Here is a 19,906-nt window from a genome sequence, read left to right on the forward strand (position 1 = left end):
CTAAACGTTGACAAAAGAGCAATCTGTATATCATCGGTTGAGCAGAGCGCAGGAAGTTCGAAAACGACAGCAACTGAGGAATTGCCAGATGTATCGACAACAACTGAGGAATTACCAGAAGTATTAAGTGCTGAGAGCCTTGCCACCGTACCATCAGCGAAATCTGTTTCAACAAATCAATCGGAAGATGAGTGTATCCAAAAGGTCAACATCGAACGCTTTAACGAGGGCATAGCTGGGATAAAAGTGACTCTGATTAAATGGAGTAAGATGGACTACGTTTATTACCCGGAGAAAAATACCGTGAAATAAACGAAGCTGTACGAAGAAACCTCTTCAAATTAGGACCTGATGATGTGGAAAATACAGACTACGATGAGGTAATTATAAATATGAAGGAAAGGTTCTCGAATGCAGCCACGACAAGGAAAAATTATTGATTTTGTCGATGCTGCCAAGTTCGTGGTCTATTCAGGATGCCATTGATGAGTTCAAAACCAATAGAAATACAGTAAAAGAGGCAAAACAATTGAAGAATAACTGTCTTTCAACCAAAAATACTAGGTCTAGTACTGCATTAACAGATGAGACAAAAGAAATAGTAGTTCAATATTTTGAAGATGATGAAGTAAGTCGAGCTATGCCTGGTCAAAAGATTATGTATCAGTAAAAAAGATGGAAAGCGTCAAGCTATCCAAAAACGATTAATGATGACGACTTTGAAAGAAGCGTACACACGCTTCAAGGAAATTCACGATAATATTAAAATAGGTTTTTCCTCATTTGCAAGCCTTCGGCCAAGGCAATGTAAGCTTCTTTCCAATTCAGGAACACATAATGTGTGTGTGCACAACCCATGAGAATATTAATCTTATTTTACATAGTTTGAAAAGAATCAATTTAACAAAGGATATTAAAATGTTAACTGGTAGTCTTTTGTGTGAAAATACAACATCAAATTGCTGTCTACGATCTTGTTCGGATTGTCCAGATTCTTCATCATTGGAAAATACTTTATTCGCTGAGTTTGAAGAAAAATATATTGATCAGTTATCATTTGAGCAATGGGTGACCACGGATAGGTGTGACATAGAAACTATTGTAAAACCTGTAGATGAGTTTGTATCATATTTTTGCTTGAAATTAGAAAGTTTAATCCCTCACGATTTCATTAAAACAGAACAATCCAGCTTTTTAAAAAATACGAAAAATACATTATAAAATGGTGAATTTTTAGTCATTTGTGATTTTTCTGAAAATTACAGCTTTGTATTGCAAGATGAAGTGCAGTCCCATCACTGGAACGTACAACAAGCTACAATTCATCCATTCGTTATTTATTTTAATGGAAGTACGCAAATTGAACACTTAAGTTTTATTATAATTTCCGAAGATTTAAGACACGATTCAGTATCCGTAAACTTGTTCATTGAAAAATGATTAACTTTTTACGCGTTGATAAGCATAAAGAAGAATTAAGAATTTTTCGAGCCTATGTCAATTTAAATCAATGTACGGAATTGATGCAGAATGGCATTTTTTTGCTACATCACATGGCAAAGGTCCTTGTGATGCTATTGGAGGAACAATAAAGCGCATGGCCACAAGAGCAAGTTTAGCCAAAGAACGTGAGCATCCAATTAAAACTGCGAAAGAACTTTTTGATTGGGCAAATCGTAGAAAAGAAAAAGATTTAACCAAATTATCATTTTGTTTTACTACTACTGAAGAGTACGAAATAAAGGCTTCAGAGCTCAGCGAGCAATTTAATAACGCGAAAACGATCCAAGGAACCCAAAATTTTCACTGTTTCATTCCATTGTCGGAAAATAAAATTAAAGCAAAACTATACTCAAACTGTGCTGATAATAATTCAAAAGTGTTCGATATTTTAAAAATTTGAATAAAAATAAATAAAAATAAGTATCAATAAACTCTTTTCATGATATCATAACCCATAACAAAACTCAAACCCAAAACTCTTAGAGTTTCTATAACAACATTGTGTAACTGCCACATTTAATTTAATACTTAGGATAATATTAATTCATTTTTATTTATTTATACATATAATATTTATACATATAATATACATAATATCGATGAATACATAAATATGGAATATCATACAAACAACTTGTTTAACTCACGCAAGGCCCTTAACAATAAAATCAGCATCAAACTGCGACTCTTGAAAAAAAAAAAAAATACACGGAAATATTTTTTTGTTTACTATATGTGAAAATTGTGAAATGTTTGAAATGTCATAACTTTTTTGTTTATTAGTTTACCATCACCAAATTTTTATGGTAGATAGCTAATATAATGGACCGTTTTCCCTAAAAAAATTACGTTCGAAAAAAAGATAGAGTTTTTAGATAATTGAGTTTTTGTGACAAAATGATTTTTTAAAGGGCAAAACATTTTTTTTTTACTGTGCACATTTTCTTAAGAATCACAATTTAGTTGTCTAACTTTGCTGAAAAAATCATAACAATCGAACATTCCGTTTTGCTGTGCAGCTTTTAAATATTTTTGAACCATTTTCACATACACCCTTTTGAAAAGTTAGTCGTGACTCAATATGAAGATTTGATATCGAAAAATGACGATTTAGATGAAATTGAAAAACTGTGCAAAGTTTCAACTCAATAGAAAATCATGAATTAAAAATTTTCTTAAATTTTGATGCTGTTGCTTGGAATCGCTCAACTGAAAAGTAATGTCAATGTCAAAATCACTCATACATCTTTGAAAAGACGGTGGAAAAATGCTGAAAGTTATAGTTAACAAATTCCTGATCGTAACATCCTTTGAATGGTATATTTTTGAAAAACTTTATTTTTTTTCGTTTATTTGGTAGGCTCAGGCGTGTATAACACTTTACGGAGCCATGGTTCTTTGTGATATATACAATCAATATCATTTTATTATACAGTTAATAAGAGAGGGGTAGGAGCCAGCGTGTTACACCATTCGAAATTATGCCGACAAAATGCGCCAAAAATTTCCCATAGTGCAGCGAACAAATACGAATAAAGGATTGTACCATACCTGATCATCCTTTCGCTACAATAAAATACACACGATCCATCTCCATCACACTTGCACAGCAAGCCCAATCTATAACCGGACAATAGCATGGACAGTGAGTCTCGACAATAGCTACCGTGCGGATCGTAGTATAGTCACTCGGGTGGAATTAATGCTGTAATCCGATAAGTGCATGGAAACTTATTACACTACTAGTGCCGACAAGTGATCGCTTCGTAGTGCGAGAAGAGGTAAAGGCAGTCTTTCGATCTACCCCTAAACACAATTTTCACCAATCTTTGTTTAAAGGGCTATCTCATCTATGGTTGACCTATTGATCAGCCAATAAAGCACGTGGGCAACGAATCTCGACTCTACAAAGGTAAAAGCATGCACTCCAATCGGTCAATAATCTAAACTAATATGGATGTTCAACTCCCAGCACAAGCAATTCTTAAGCCACCCATCGGAATCGGGGCGAGGCACAATCAAACGGCGGAGGCAATAGATGCTATAACCCCACAGGTATTGCATTTTGTCACAATGTGAACCAAGTGATATTGATTGATTAGATTTCAGCATGTTATTGTAAACTACACCCTGAACCGAAGATACGACTATAAATCACGTTAAAAGGCCCTACGAACCAGGTAAAAAATGGTACATTACAAGTTCGATTACGTTAATGCTGACAAGTCACTCTCGACAGCGAGGGCCTTTTATTCGCACTCTGGATCACGCAGACAAATATCGCTATTGCATGGTATTGTGTTTGATGGCTATTGTATGCGCAGTGACCAACAGCCAGCACAAATCGGCGAGGGGAGGACAGGCAAAGGAAAGATATACGGACCCGTTGGCGCACACAAAGGAATCCGTGTGAACGCGTGCTTGTCTCGAACCGAAGTGCAATTGCGTTCGATGCGGCACGCGCAGTACAACATCACATCATTCCACGCATTTTGTCGCGCGACGGACGATGTAGCACCCTCGAAAACGTGCAACATCGCAGATGACGACTCGAGTATTCAACTACCACGGAAGATGCATGCAGTATCATCAATGAAATGGGGCCCCCAACGATGAAGACAGACATTGTATGATAGGATGAGAAGACAGGTACAATAGACATTAGATAACACCAAATTGAGTTGAATTTAGTTAGTCCACACTATCTCCGCTCGTGAATTTCGTCACCTTTTGATTACAATTCGGTCTGTAAGGCAGCCTGATGCCTATCGGTTAGCTTTCGCGAGAATTGTCACGTAGTCTACAACGTAAGTTCTTTTCTTGTTTTTGCTGTCGATAAGAAGGAGAACCGCAACAAGCGTACTCGTGGTGACTCGAGGTTAGTTTACAATGTTCAAGGATGGACGGAGCTTAGGATTTGGGATAAGGAAATTTCAGCTTCTCATCCGGGCATTTGGCATCAGTGACGATGTGACGTGTCGTCGTGCTCGATGAATGGTTCGACGGGGAGCATCTTCCAGATGGCAAGAGCTATGGAGCTTTACGGAACAAAAAGGCAGAGACTAAACAAAAAAAAACTTTGAAGAAAGAAAAAAAAAAACAAAATAATAAATTTTGATGTCAGAAACACAAAGAAAACTATAAATGGCCTGTATATAGACAACATCACGATCTCCCAAAACACCTCGAACTTCCCTGAAGGGTTGTTTAGCTCGGGCCACAAGGGTATCCAATAATTGCTCTCTGGAGGCGTCATTTTCCGAGCAGGACCAAACTACTTGATCGATGTCATCATAACCGGCTCCGCACCTACATAAGTTGCTGTCGACAAGGTTTATAAGGACATAAGTCTCGACATCACGCGAATGAAGCCTCGACTTAAGTCCCCATCTCTGAACCACGCTCGCCCAGAAACTTTTGGAACTATGGAAAATAGCCTCCGTCCAAGTTCGTTGTGTGTCCAATTTCTTTGCCAACTTTGAAGAGTACTCTGACGGACTAATGGGAAAAACTCGTTGCTCGAGTATTGTCTATCATATACTTCACCTTCCTGTGCGCCCACCTTTGCCAGCGAGTCTGCCTTCTCATTGCCGTAGATTGAGCAGTGAGATGGGACCCAAACAAAGGTAATCTTGAATGATCTTTCGACCAAAACACGCATCTGCTCTCTTTGTTTGCTCTAAAGTTTGCTGAAATATAAAAAAAATTAAATATGCCACAAAAGTTTAACTAAATTAACGCAATGGTTCAACGCCCCAACAATTTGAACTGTAAAATTATATGGGAGTGTTTTAAATATACGAAATTATATGGAAATATTTGGAAATATATAATAAATACATGAGAATATTTGTAAATATAAGAGAACACAGTCTTGAAATAAATATTTTCGTACTACATGAAAATAAATGTGAGAAATGTAAAAAGAGGAAACGTGAATTTATTTGGAAATCTTCCATGAAAATTTAGTTTAGATGTGGTAATATATGGAAATGTTTGTAAATAAATTAGGGTTATCACGCCTATCTAGAGAGTAGGAAGTTGAGGGTTCGAGTCCCTCCAAGACACGTGGACTCTTTTTCGCAAATTTCATATCAATTTGTCCATTTCGAAACATATGCTGTGCATATGCACAGCCAAGATATTTAACAAAAAAATGAGTTTCGTACGGCCGAGTTGCCGAATAATATGCAATATGAAATATTATGAAAATATCTAACGACGTAAGAAATTATTCTAAAATATATGACTCTATGAATAACTATTAGAAAACATTTAGATATCAATATGGCAGTGTATGGATGTATTTGCGAATAAAAGAGAATAACAATATTTAGTAATAATTGACAATATTTGAAAAAACATAAAAATGAGACTTTTTTGAAATATTCTATTTTAGTTAATTAAAAACAGTAAAATAGAGAAACTATTGCTTGTTTCATCTTTCGCTCACACATTTTTTTCATCGTGAAGTAAGGGTGCTAACTTATGAAAACAAATCAAACTTAAGTAACGATTGGAAACCACAAGATTGATTAAAATTGATAGAAATATTTGAAAATATACCAAATTGACCATCAGAACAGCGTGCTAATGATGAATCAAAGACCATTCAATTCGACAACATTGCGTTAGCATTAGTTAGGCAAATTGAAAAATTTCATTATTTCGAAGCTTTTTTACCATTCTTTTACCTTGTTTTAAACCCTTTTCATTCGAGTTCGATGTGAATTGTGAACAGATGATTAAAGTTGAAGAAATTGTTTACGGTATGTATGCCCTACACATTACAGTTTGGTATACGTACCTGTATTCCATCAACAACTCTCCAAACTCGATCCATTCTCCGGAAGTAGTAGAAAAACATACATCGTCATAATTTACCGTGTACAGTTAACTGGGTAGGCTTGAGTTTTAGATACATGGACTCTTCATTATTCCGGTACATTTGTCACCATCACAGATATGTTTTCCAATATTCAAAACACAATTATTTCACGTTTCCAAATGAAATTCTCTTTTTTTTACGGAAAAAATTCTTGCCGAAAACAAAAACACATCTACCTAACAGCACGACATACTTCGATCCACCGGCCTAATAGTTTAAAAAAATTGACCTCAAATTACGAGTAGTGAAGAGTGAGAAATGAGTAGTAAGTAATGAGAAGTATGAATTTAGAAGTGAAAAGTGGGAAGAGAAAAGTGAACTGAGAACTGAGAATAGCTAATTTCTCCGTTCTTCCTTCGTCCTTTCTCCTTTTTCCTTCTTCCATTTTCTTTCTTTCTTCTTAGTTTTTTCTTCCTTTTTAGTTTTTTCTCCCTTCTTAGTTTTTTTCTTTTTTCTTAGTTTTTCTTCTTCTTCCTTCTTTAGTCTTTCTTCTTTCTTCTCCCTTCTTCCTTCTTCCTTTATCTTCTTAATTCTTCCTTTTTTCATTCTACCTTCTTCTTTCTTGTTTCGTCCTTTTTTCTTTTTCCTTCTTACTTTTTCCTTTTTTCTTTCTTCGTTCTTATTCAGTTCAATCAAAGGTAATTGCCTATTTTTGGGATATTGGACATTAATTTACAATGTTCTGAAAATTTCCAAATCAAAATATTCCAAATAGGGGGAATAACGGCTTTGGCAGGTTTTATTCTATTATTGTCAGGGGGGTTTTTATGACAGATTATGCTCAAATTTGGCCAAAACATTCTTTGTATATCAAAGAATATTTCATAAAATTTTGTCGACAAAAACCCCCCTGACAATAATAAAACAAAACCTGCCAAAGCCGTCATTTCCACTATCTTACATCTAAGAATTCTGTTTTTACACATTTTTTCGCCCATATTTTCAATCGTGTGACTTCAATTTACCACCAAAATCTTTCCCAAGTAACACCGAAAACATCTATTTTTTAGAAAAATAAAAAACTTGTAGTATTTGGGTTATAATGGTGAAAAGCAAACATTTTTTGATGTTATGGAAACTCATATGTGAATATGTACGTTATGTGGAAGATATTGATTTGAAAAATGTATTGGAGGTAACCACTTTCCCTTCGATGGGACTCGAACCCATGACCCTACAGTACGCTAGACTGGTGCTTTAACCAACTAAGCTACGAAGGACCTCCGTCGGCCTTCGCAACCTAGCGGCTACTGAACGAGCTCGAGATTCCCAAATTGGACGCATAGTCAAATCACTCGCAATCCATTTCTCAAGCCAAATTAACGTCCAAGTCGGGTGGTTTAATCCCCGGAAATAGGCAATTAACTTTGATTGAACTGAACCTGAGTTGCGTGCTCTTGCCTACGCAATGCGGTCGGGTCTGAGCTTGACGACCGACTGGCAAATGCTTACACAACCTCACTTGATCAGTACCGTTGCTGATGAAGAATGTGTATAGCCGCCAGACATTCTAAATACTCACGCTCCTCTAATGTGGCCGTGTACAATACACATGTGGAAGTATTGGCTTGAGAAATGGATTGCGAGTGATTTGACTATGCGTCCAATTTGGGAATCTCGAGCTCGTTCAGTAGCCGCTAGGTTGCGAAGGCCGACGGAGGTCCTTCGTAGCTTAGTTGGTTAAAGCACCAGTCTAGCGTACTGTAGGGTCATGGGTTCGAGTCCCATCGAAGGGAAAGTGGTTACCTCCAATACATTTTTCAAATCAATATCTTCCACATAACGTACATATTCACATATGAGTTTCCATAACATTGTAAATTAACGTCCAAGTCGGGTGGTTTAATCCCCGGAAATAGGCAATTAACTTTGATTGAACCAAAAAATTTTTGTTAATAGGAAAGGTTTAAGGTGGTTATACAACAAAGCCACAAATCGGCCATCTTGGAAACCACGTGCTTTTTCTAGTGATTTTTCAAGAGCACGAATTGAGAGAGCCACAACGCCCATGAGGATGAAACATCCGTAGATCGTTTGCTTACTTATGCTAAACAATCGACTTTAATTTCAGCTTTGTACGAAAATTATTACGCTAGATTTGAAATATTAATAATAGGAAGAGGAAACCGTGTGGTGAATTTAAAATTCATTACATGGCTTAATTGTATAATCACCTTAAAAGTGTTTGAAAAAAACATTTTAAGTGTTGTATTTTTGTCAATAAGAATGATATGTGACTTCATTATAACATTCACCACAATAAATAATGTGAATGTTTTATTTATGTCATGTAAATATAACGGCACACTTGATATGTATTCGTTGACGAATATATAACAAGTTTATTTTCACTTTCATTTCTGCAAGAGTATGAAGACGAAAAAAAAACAACTGAAAATATTGTCAGATAAATAATGTAAGAGACTCTACGCCATGAAACCGTGCGTGCACAAGATAAATGCTCTAATGTTTTCAAATGATTAAGGAAATAGAGCAAAATATAAATATTAAATTGTTTTATCTGATTCGTTTCGAAATAAGTGTGAGATTCGTTATGGAGCATAGACTAAAATATGTCAATTATAGAGGGATTACCCTTCTGAACTTCTGAAAATCTGTCGCGTTCTATATTTAACAGATTGAGACCGTTTTAGCCGCCCTTCGTTCACGAATGCCAGGCAACATTGATAGTATATTCTAAATCTTGGCTTGTTTAAAATCTTAGCATTCTCAGGCCTCGGCACATCGTGGCTAACTAGTTACTGATTGGAAACGCTTTAATTTTTATGACGCCTTTTTCTGCATTCTGGAGCTACTAAGAACGGTTGTAACTATGTCAAAATTACTCACTCATAATAATTATATCGCATGTGTTAAATATGTTATAAAGATGCATCCGTAATTAGTTTTGGACGTAGTTGTAACATACTTGCGGAACAAGGCAATGATTCGAACTTTAAGGAAAAAATGCAATGTCGGCTAAAAAATAGTGGCACTTCACCAATAAACAAATAACAATTATTTTAGCCTTTTTAGTACAGGCAGGTTTATTCTAAAAATGAACTGTTAGTAGTGGTCTATTATAGTGTTTTACCAATCAATTCAGCACTACAAAGGTCTATGTTACTTCTAATCTCATTATTTGATATTGAAAATTAATCCTAGCGCTTCGAAATTATGCTTGAACCCCGAAAATATATATTTTTATCCTTCCAGAAAAGTGGCTGTTGTAATGTATATACATTAATACAAACATGTATAAATAATGGGATTCCCAAAAAAGCTATGTTAGAACTTTCTATTAGGAGCTTTTTGATTTCAGTTGACTTTCACTATGAGCCCATATTAAAGAGAAAAATATCGAGATGGGGAACACAGTTTTAATGTGAAACTTGTTTTACCATCAGTAACGATAATTTTGATTGGTACTATGATGTATCCCAAAAAGACTCCATTGCCATGTTTTCGGATATTCAATAAAATATATGTAAATAAATGAAAATTGTTGATTGCATTCTTCGTGTATACAAATGGCGCAAGAATTTTCAGCAATTATAATGGAATGTTACACCATAAAACTCGAACGGCAAGAAAAAAAATTTCCTGCCAAGTACAAGCTTATTTTTCTGTCTATGATTTAAATAAATTTGTCGAAAATCAACTTTGTGTCCATTATGTATTGCCAATTAATTTAATTGAATTATAAAATAAATAAAATGTCATTTTCTCGTGTCGTAATTACGACTAAAGATATACTGGTGTTCAAGCGCACATTTATAACTTTTGAATGACTCAATAATAACTCATAGGTATTAATAATTTAAATTATAACTTATATATAACATTTTACTATGTATTTAAAAAGCATTTCATAACCTTTTTATTACTACACATGTTATAGTATGCTATATAATGCACATATAAGACATAAATATTAGTTATACAGATGGAATCAAGAACATATTTTATGACAAGAACTATGTTCTATAAGACGCCATTTTTGCGCTTTTTTGGGCTTATAAGTGTAAGAAAAATGGTAATGTATTCATCAAGGAATACATTAAATTATGTATTATATGCAGTGCTGCAAAGTGTCACCGTACAAGTCACGAAAAGCGTGACAATAACAAAATCCAGGTCATGTGTCAAGTACTCAATTGTGATGCTCAATGTGGATCTCACATGCTTGGTGTAACGATCACCATGAAAGTGACATTTTAGCAACTAGCGCTTGGTCACTCACCATGTCTTCACTTCTTCTGCCTGTGATCACCAGCATGAATGATAGGAAAACTTTCCTGATGTTGTGGTTGTCATATCCATGTCATCTTGACTATCGTGATGATCACTTGACCTATGCGGTGTTTGGTTCGAAATCAACGCTCGACAGCAATGGAATAATCCACTTAGCGGAATTAATGGATTTTTGCTGTGATAAAAATGCATGAAGCCAAAATAGAATTTTTGGGAACATTTAAGTGTTCTTATTGTTTATATTGACTTTTTGTGCAATATTTTAAGAGGTGCTATTAAAAGAAAAGTAGGGGGAAAGACGGCTTTGGCAGGTTTTGTTCTATTATTGGCAGGGGGTTTTTTGTCGACCAAATTTTATGAAATTTGGCCATAATATTCTTTGATATGCAAAGAATGTTTAGGCCAAATTTGAGCATAGTCAGTCATAAAAAACCCCCCTGCCAATAATAGAACAAAACCTGCCAAAGCCGTCATTCCCCCTACATACATAGTTTTTCCAAATTTGATCCAGACTATCTTTTGAAAAAGGCCAATTTTTTTTATTGATTTTTCAAATGGATACAATTAAAAACGACGCATCCTACAAAAAATGTTGTATGGGTGACTATCGCAAAATCAGTCAAAGTTTCTAATAAAGATATCAAAACAATTCAAATTCAGCCCTACACTGAAAAAAAATCAGTTTCAACAGTTTCAAAAATTAAAACTCGATTTGCGAAAAAACGCTCTTTTTGATTTGTATGAAATTGTGTCTCAAGATAGGTGATTATGTTCCCTACCAACCGTCCATACATCGCAAGCTTGACACTTTTAAGGGAAAAAAGTTTTTCTAACAAAAAATTTTTCTTGTCGGAATTGATTTTTTTTCTCAGTGTCAAGGAGTGCCAGTGGATTTAACATATACATACATATATTTAAATATTCCTGTACAGTCAAGCAGAGTACAATATTTAGGTCGTAACTAATCGCAACGGATAAAAATACACTGAAAATAATTTCGACAAGAAAAAGTTTTTGTTAGAAAAACTTTTTTTCCTTCAAAGTGCCCAGCTTGCGATGTATGGACGGTTGGTAGGGAACATAATCACCTATCTTGAGACACAAATACAAACAAATAAAAAACGTTTTTCGCAAATCGAGTTTTAATTTTTGAAACTGTTGAAACTGATTTTTTTTTAGTGTAGGGCTCAATTTGAATTGTTTCCGATATCTTTATTAGAAACTTTGACTGATTTTGCGATAGTCACCCATATAACATTTTTTTGTAAGATGCGTCGTTTTTTGATTGTATCCATTTAAAAAAATCAATAAAAAAAATTTGGCCTTTTTCAAAAGATAGTCTGGATCAAATTGGTAAAAACTTAGAGCCATTCACAAATACGGCCCATACAAATTTCAGAACCTTCCCATACAAAATACGTTACGAGAGGGTGGGTGGGGGCTTTCAGCCCCCAGGTCCATTTTAGCGTTATGTAATTTGTGAATGAACCCTTAATTTAACTATTCAAGACAAAATTTTCAAAACGACTTATCTGCTTTTGTAAACAAAGATTCAAACGGCGATTTGACGAATCTGATAGCTCTCCCACGCAAACCAACACCATCAATAGGTAGATGAAGAATTCCGCTACCTGTTGATGGTGTTGGTTTGCGTAGGAGAGCTATCAGATTCGTCAAATCTCGCTTAACTTTTCAAAAGGACCTAAGTAACATTTTTTTCATGAATTAATTTGAATACTGCAATCAATAGCTTTCATGTTGTTCTGTTGATTGCGCTATTCAAATTAATTCATGAAAAAATGTTACTTAGGTCCTTTTGAAAAGTTAAGCGAGAAATCCTCGTTTGAATCTTTGTTTACAAAAGCAGATAAGTCGTTTTGAAAATTTTGTCTTGTATTGATTTATCCAATTTATCAATTAAAAACGACGTCAGTCCAATCAAACGACAACAAAATCAATCAATAACGGTGCTCACCTGCACTTTTGACAGCTGACCGACCTGATGCTCTTTATGGCTCTCAGCTTGTGGTTGTCAATCTGGGTGTCACGCTTACCGAAGGTACTCACGTGTCAGCTTCTACATGTCACGATGCGCTTGCAGTGATGGTCAGTAAAGAACATCGTTTAAAAGCGTGGTGGTTTTTGTTTTCATATCTGATCATCTGGTGATGGTCACGACATTTTGCAAGACTGATTATATGTGCATTATAAGCTTCTTAACACAAGTTGTGTTGCTTGGGTTCGCAACATGTTTAAAAAAAATTAAGAAAATGTAACTCGTGTAAAACAGAATCCAGTGTATTTACATCTGAGTCTTCAATTTTTTTTTCATTTCTTCCTTCTTGTCTCTTCTTCATTCTTAATTCTTCTTTTCCTTTTTTTTCATTCTTCTCTTTTCGTCTTTCTTACTTCCTTCTTCTTCCTAGATTCTTTCTTCTTCCTTCTTTATTTCTGCATTCCTTTATTTGTTAGGCACTTTGTATTACTTAACCCCTACTGTGCCAAGATCTACTGTGGTATTCTGCTGTATAGAATCCACACAGTAACTATTTTTAGATTTCCATTACTCATTATTTCACACTCCTCATTTCTCATTTGTAACTTCTCACTTCTTGCTTTCACTACAAACACTTCGTACTTCTCATTACTCACTACTCACTTCACACACTCAATAAGGAAACGTATTTCAACGATTCGGTCAAACGGCATTCGGCCAAATGATGTTCGGTCAAATGACACAGGTTGCACATGCTGACGAGACGCCTCTGGTATAGAGGTTCTATGGCAGAGGTTCGCCTTGGTTAATGGGTTTCCAGAATGTGATGAAAAGGTTTTATTCTTATTGGATGCCGAAACGAGCTTTTTCACTCATTTCGATTTCTAAAAGTTACCTGCTATAGACTGTTCCAGAAATTATAAGCAAACTTGTTTTTTTATATGTTTTAACCTTTTTTAACTTACTTATTAAAACTTATTGGCTACGTATAGTTTATTATCTTGTCTACTTTCTTCTAGTGTCGGGTTTTGCTGATTTTATGGAATATAAGTCAAGTTATAGGATTTTTTTCTTCACACTTTTTTGAGGTGTTGCACAACACAGTTTCAAGTAGTTTATTAAAATTCCCTTCAATATCCACCCTAAATCCATTGCATATGGTCATTATACTTATTTACCAGGCATTGGAGGTATCAAAACTTAAAATATTGTAACTGAAGGAGAATTAGAGGCATTTGAAATTCACAGGGTGCCGCTCCGAAAATTAAAATAACAACTCGTCATAACTATGAATTTGTATGTACTTTTAGTGCTGTTCACGTCGGAATTCGGAATTCGAACCAGCTGTCACAGTGTGTTGGTTGATTTCATTCAACTTTGATGGATATAGATTCAGTCAAATGAGACATTCATCCGCTTATCTAAAAGTTGTATATTTCCGATAGGAATCGATTGATTCTATTAATGTATTCTGTTTAGTACAATGGGGAGTACACAAAAAAATAAATCTTTCAATGATTGTATAATATCTTGGCATATACAATTCTGCAAGGTTTAAATATCTTTTAATACAGTCAAACTCTATACATTTTCTGTAACGTTCTTATACAGAACTGTATTAAAATCTGCCATCCGCTGCGCTGGTTGAGTGTATGAATAAAAAGTAATTTTAATGTAAATTAGATTCTTTGCTTCAATATCCATCTTTTCTTTAAATTACTCACATTACTCCTAACCGACAGCTCCATTAATAACCTCTCCAAACAAAGAGTGCTATCGTGATAGCAACTGCGCCACCATCTAGATTGGCTACTTACTGGGTACAAAAGACTCCAGGGCACCAAGGTCGTCACTCTGTAAGTATAAATAATGATATGGACTTACTTCTCGCAATACTGTAGATATCACGGAACGTGCAGCAGTAAAAAGGCGAACAGAATAAAAATGTTACCAAAGGGAGAGCTTTTCATGCTTCTTGAGCATAATTGCTCGGAATCAGACAACAGTTTGCAGCCAATTCAGAACACAATACACCGAAGATAATCGAAGAGGCAGACGCCCAAGATGACTCACTCCCCCCTGTGAGGGAAACCTTCGTAACGTAATAAACAGACGAAGCTACCTACTGGCAGTGGGTGTCCTTTTCTTGTGTCGTGCTACCGCAGAGGCAAGGCTACGGGAAGAGCAAGGCAAATGCGGACTGATGTCTCGTTGTGCTATCGAGCTCGCAGACGAGACACGCACACCGTGGGTGGATGCTTCTTAAATTGACTGTACGATTGTAAATTGTTTGGCGTACACCCACACGTATTTTGTTCGTCTCGCTTTTGGTGCAAATGAGGACTCAGGAACCGGATTAACGTCAGCAAAACGAATATGGGGTGTTTTGTGTGCGTCGCCATATTGATCACAATCGGCTCACGTGGCTAGTTGTTGGATCCTCCCATTGTTATTGTTTCTATTTGTTCGAGAGTTTTCAGAGAAGACGAGAAATCAAGAGAGAATGTGCATTTTCCTCTCTTCGAGTTTTCCGAGTGTAAGGGGCTATGTAGATTAGAATATTTGTGTGAGGAGAAGTTAGTTAAACTTCGGATGCAAAGTAGTGAATGGACTCCCGATGACCGCTCGTGCTTATGTATGCAAATGGGATATCTATTGCATGATAGTGTTGCGTTTTTCTTATGCAGCTTACACTAGGTTTATGGAACATAGTGTATGGCAATATTCCGCATGGTAGAAAAAAGTTCACCGTGAAAGCTTGTCCTACTGTGCTAGTAGTGTTAGTCATCATGATACATCTCTATCAATTCATTTGCATATTTTCTTCGGCGTTTTTTTCGAAATTCGATTTGGAAATACTAAGAATGCCATAATTTCATTTAAGGTTTATTTACTATTTGACTAATTTAGATGATGTTGGTTTGTATGTGGAAATATGTCTGTCTGGTCAACTGGTGGTCGACTCGAAATCGAGTCATGTACGAGATGCCTCACTTTTAAGGTCGAAATACGTATACGTATTTCAGTTACAGCCAAGTGGAGAGATTCCATTAAAAGTTCCAAATTATTGTCTATTGGTCGACTGAAGTCTTGTGCTTGAAATAAAAAGAAAAGGAAAGAATTGGATGGCAAAGGAACATCAAACAGTCCTTTCGCAGTTAAAATAGAAGGAAATGCAGCCTCTGGGGCTGGCCTGCAATTCCTCTATTGCTCTTCGAGTCGGAGGAAGTAATGAAGAAATTTTCGAACCTTGTTGTTGTCCTTCGTCCAGAGGGAAAAAGAGGAAGAAAGAAAGGAATTCACATGAATTAGAATGAATTTCCCGGAAAATTCAGTAGAAATTCGCGTGGAAATTCAAAAGAATTTATCGTGGAAATTACGAAGAATTTCTTATAGAAATTCAGAATAAATTTCCTTGCAAATTAAGAAGATTTTCTCCTGGAAATTAAGAAGATTTTCTCAAGGAATTTCAGAAGATCTTCTCAAGGAATTTCGGAAAAGTTTCCTGGGGAAATACGAAACAAATCCTAATTTAATTTAGAAAAACTTTCTAATGAAATTCGGAAGAATTGTTTATTAATCTAATATCATCTTCCAAACTTAGACGTACATGTTCACGATAGAATTAGAGGCAAAAGTATAGATTTGATAGTTCCGTAAGGATACGGCAGGCATGAAGAATGTTTTATAGAAATCGATTTGAAAGCGAGCGGAGGGCGATATTTGTGATGGTGTAAATCGCACGACCTTCCTTATGCCAAACTCCCATTGAAGGGGGAGGGAAGATTATCAGTGTTGAAGCTAATATATCTCCACTGGCATGATCTTTTTATGTAAACATGAAGATATGTTTTCTATTGGCTCTCATTATGATGTCAGACTTTGCTTGGGTAACCTCCTATCTCATCGATACATATTTCGTGATAAGTGAGCTGAATCCATAGCTAAAACGAAAGTGAAATCATCATCAGTGATTGACGTACACTAGTTGCGATCCATCGTTCAATCAGCCTCAAAACCAAAGCCATATGTCACCCGCGCCAGAATGTCTCCCGCAAATTATTGCTATTAGCTCAACATCGGAATTATTCGAATCACAATCGTCATCGTCATCATCGCCACTATTGAAAATGAGTGGCAGACACGCGACCAACCAAACTGGCGCCCTACTTGTCGCCGTCATTCATTTGCTCTGGAAACATGCAATTTTCGTCCCATTTGTTCGTTTGCGATTATTCAAGACGGAAAAGTGAGTGGTTTCTCCGTTGTTGGAATGGAAATTGCAAACTGTAGGGGTGGTATGCCAGTAATGGCCCCTTGCTATGTTTTGCCTTCAAGGACAATCAAGGAATATATTTACCTTGATTTCTGATATCTATTCTGATAGAGATTTCAAAAAAAAGGAAAGCTTGGCTACACCATTTTCAGTTGCTTAGTTTTTAACAAACATGAGTCGAATTCTAGGCAATTGAACCGTAACGTGTGAAAAAAAAATCTTCTTTTAAACGCAATATCCATTATCTAATCAAAAGCAACAGGAGCTGTGCAAGTAGGTTGAAAACTGGTTTTATTCGCGAGACTAATATTTTTTGGTTTGTGCACACGGACAGACATGCATTGGCTTAAATAGTCGAGCTGAGCGGATTGGTATATAACTATTTTTTTTTGTTTTTGGAGCTAAATCATAGTCTTTCAGTACAACTTTGCTGTAAGAGAAAGATAAAGGGCCGCTATGAGCCAACGGTTTAAAAATATCAGAGTCCAAACCACAGACCGCAGATAAAAAACAGCAATGACGTCATATCCCAGAGCATATAGGAAGCTGGATAGACGATAATATACGATGAATCCGCAAGCGGAGCAACATGGTTTTCTGCCGAAGGGGAGACCGTCGTACAGGAAATTGTGAAAACGCATATTTTACCTGCTCGTTGGTTTTCTCGATAATATGGTGGTATGAGCGCACATAGACTAAACGAGGCAAATTCTTGACACTTGGCATTTGAGGTAAATTGTTAATATTAACAGGCATCCGGGGATAGCAAGCTTGAGTGTGGGGTCGAAAATGGTAGTTTTCTGCTCTATTTAACAATGGGATTTATTTATGCATAGCAGCGGAATGCTGCTATGTGTGATATACCACGCGTTTTAATTGGGAATAAGGAGTAATTCTCGCTGAAACCGGGCCACTATTTGCACGAGGTTCTTAAAAATGTCTAAATTTATATTCTTTCGAAAGCTTTCGGCGAGTATATTAAAAATCCGAGTTAAATTCTTCAGAAAGATGAACCCCTCGTTAGTTATAGACGAAATCATTTTAATGGACCCCTCGATTTTTGTCAATTCTTGACTCACCAAAACTGTCATAACTCCAACATTTCTCAACCGATCATAAAGATCAGCATATGGTTGGAAAGAGGAAGAGTGTATCCTCAATTTGCAATAATAAAAATATAAGCAGCCATATTGAATTTGGTTGCCATCTTGCTCCAGGTTCGCAACCACCGATTTTGAATATTAATACATCGATGGAAAGCTTAGCTTATATTGTGCAATGTGTTCGAAAATCTCAGATGTCTGTTTTTGCTATCAAACGTTATGTACTATTTACCAATACCAATATTCTTGAATTAATTAATACAATAACTTGAATACGGCTCCGTTATGCTCAAAACTTTTGAGCCCTTCAAATGAAATACTGTTGTGGATATGCTTTTCATTTTTGAAACATATTTGGCTTAGAATAGTGTATGAAATCAAGGAACTGACGTCGTAGTACCATATTAACCATAAAAATAATGTTCGATAGTCAGATGGCCCTTCAAAATATAATTTGGTAAATCGTACATAACTTTTGATAGAAGAAACATACACCTGAGATTTTCGGACACAATGCACAATATAAGCTAAGCTTTCCATAGATGTATTAATATTAAAAATCGGTGATTGCAAACCTGGCGGAAAAATGGTTTTCAAAAAGAAATTCAAGATGGCGGCCAAATTCAATATGGCTGCTTATATTTTTATTATTGCAAATTGAGGATACACTCTTCCTCTTTCTTACGATATGCTCATCTCTATGATCGGTTGAGAAATGTTGGAGTTATGACAGTTTTGGTGAGTCAAGAATTAACAAAAATCGAGGGGTCCATTAAAATGATTTCGTGTATAACTAACGATGAGTTAATTTTTCTGAAGAATTTAACTCGGATCCTTATTATACTCGCCGAAAGCTTTCGAAAGAATATAAATTTAGGTATTTTTAAGAACCTCGTGCAAATAGTGGCCCGGTTTCAGCGAGAATTACTCAAGAATACATTTAATTTTCATTAAAATAATCAAGCAGCCCTCCTTAGTCGTGCGGTAAGATGCGCGGCTACAAAGCAAGACCATGCTGAGGGTGGCTGGGTTCGATTCCCGGTGCCGGTATAGACAATTTTCGGATTGGAAATTGTCTCGACTTCCCTGGGCATAAAAGTATCATCGTGTTAACCTCATGATATACGAATAAAGAAATGGTAATTTGGCTTAGAAACCTCGCAGTTAATCCGAGGCGGCTCTGTCCCAGTGAGAGATGTAATGCCAAAGAAGGAGAAGAATCAAACAACCATGATGTGCCGTAATTTCCCTGTTTTATGTTCTTTGTTGCCAGGTGCCTTAAAAATTTATTTTTATTTTACAAGATGTAACAAATTCGGATATGTTTGCTCATCGTGACATATTCGGATCCAAATATCCTCTTTATCGAAATTCACAGGAATGATCATATTTAAAAATCAATTAATGACTATCAGCTCAATCGCAATTCAAAAATTGATTACTAATGTGTATGTAAAGTCAGTTATGTTTATTGTTTTGTTATTACACGAGGTGGTACCGTTAGTCTGCTTCCAAAAGTGGAAACAATTAATTGTATGGTATCAAAAGACAAGTAGTTGGAAAAAATGGCCCCTAACCACTTTTTTTTCTTTTGTGGAATTTTTAACAGCAGCATCTAAGATGCGAATACCTTCTATTTAAAAAAAGATTTACATTATTCTAACATTTTCCTTCAATGACTCTACATTCCAACTGAAACTAGGCTTGTTTTCCAAATTAATATTTTATTAGGATTTCCACAGTTATGAATTGAAAGGTTTTCTAAGCCCGCCAATTGCATGATTATGTATCCTGTGGGCAAGTACAGTCGATAGCAATACCCAGGGGTGCTGATAATGTTTTTCACTCGAAAACATCTTAAGCCGGACCGATAGTCGACCTTGCCA

General features: G+C 35.8%; 1 protein-coding gene and 1 long non-coding RNA gene across 12 annotated transcripts in view; both read left to right on the forward strand.

Moving 5' to 3' along the window:
* The window catches only part of LOC134224547 (kinesin-like protein unc-104), a 174,547-nt gene that overhangs the window by 75,866 nt on the left and 78,775 nt on the right, over positions 1 to 19,906 (forward strand). The gene's annotated exons all lie outside the window — the stretch shown is intronic.
* Positions 3,125 to 4,179, forward strand: LOC134219915 (uncharacterized). 3 transcript variants are annotated; one of them, XR_009981710.1, is made up of 5 exons: positions 3,125 to 3,284; positions 3,343 to 3,415; positions 3,476 to 3,558; positions 3,613 to 3,683; positions 3,743 to 4,179. It is a non-coding gene; the product is annotated as an uncharacterized LOC134219915 (long non-coding RNA). The 3 variants fall into 3 exon arrangements; XR_009981711.1 differs by having other exon boundaries at positions 3,606 to 4,179; XR_009981709.1 differs by having other exon boundaries at positions 3,127 to 3,284; positions 3,613 to 4,179.

The sequence above is a fragment of the Armigeres subalbatus genome, chromosome 3, assembly GCF_024139115.2.
Source record: "Armigeres subalbatus isolate Guangzhou_Male chromosome 3, GZ_Asu_2, whole genome shotgun sequence".
Classification (NCBI taxonomy): domain Eukaryota; kingdom Metazoa; phylum Arthropoda; class Insecta; order Diptera; family Culicidae; genus Armigeres; species Armigeres subalbatus.